This window comes from Arachis hypogaea, chromosome 6 (genome assembly GCF_003086295.3).
Source record: "Arachis hypogaea cultivar Tifrunner chromosome 6, arahy.Tifrunner.gnm2.J5K5, whole genome shotgun sequence".
Lineage (NCBI taxonomy): Eukaryota > Viridiplantae > Streptophyta > Magnoliopsida > Fabales > Fabaceae > Arachis > Arachis hypogaea.
Window position 1 is genome coordinate 75,858,592 of NC_092041.1, and position 913 is coordinate 75,859,504.

Genomic DNA, 913 nt, shown 5'->3' on the forward strand with positions numbered 1-913 from the left:
AAAGACAAAAGTATTCTTGTTGAGGCTGACCCTGAACCTGAAAGGACCTTGAAGCGAAAGCTAAGAGAAGCTAGAGCATTACTCTTTGTAGAGGACCTAACAGAAATCTTCAAAGAAGAAGACATGGCAGCCGAAAACAACAATAATGCAAACAATGCAAGGAAGGTGCTGGGTGACTTTACTGCACCTACTCCCGACTTCTATGGGAGAAGCATCTCTATCCCTACCATTGGAGCAAACAACTTTGAGCTTAAGCCTCAATTAGTTTCTCTAATGCAACAGAATTGCAAGTTCCATGGACTTCCATTGGAAGATCCTCATCAGTTCTTAGCTGAGTTCTTGCAAATCTGTGACACTGTCAAGACCAATGGGGTTGACCCTGAGGTCTACAGACTTATGCTATTCCCTTTTGTTGTAAGAGATAGAGCTAGGGTATGGTTGAACTCACAACCTAGAGAAAGCCTGAACTCTTGGGAAAAGCTAGTCAATGCCTTCTTGGCAAAGTTCTTTCCACCTCAAAAATTGAGTAAGCTTAGAGTGGAAGTCCAAACCTTCAGACAGAAGGAAGGTGAATCCCTCTATGAAGCTTGGGAAAGATACAAACAATTGATCAGAAAGTGTCCTTCTGACATGCTTTCTGAATGGAGCATCATAGGTATCTTCTATGATAGTCTGTCTGAACTGTCCAAGATGTCATTGGATAGCTCTGCTGGAGGATCTCTTCATCTGAAGAAGACGCCTACAGAAGCTCAAGAACTCATTGAAATGGTTGCAAATAACCAATTCATGTACACTTCTGAAAGGAATCCTGTGAACAATGGGACAAATCAGAAGAAAGGAGTTCTTGAGATTGATACTCTAAATGCCATATTGGCTCAGAACAAAATATTGACTCAGCAAGTCAATATGATTT

At 41.3% G+C, this 913-nt stretch overlaps 1 non-coding gene across 1 annotated transcript; it reads right to left on the minus strand.

Annotated features, from left to right (window-relative positions):
- Positions 1-528: 528 nt before the first annotated feature.
- Positions 529-636, minus strand: LOC112700155 (small nucleolar RNA R71). The gene has a single exon (XR_003153073.1). It is a non-coding gene; the product is annotated as a small nucleolar RNA R71 (small nucleolar RNA).
- Positions 637-913: the final 277 nt, after the last annotated feature.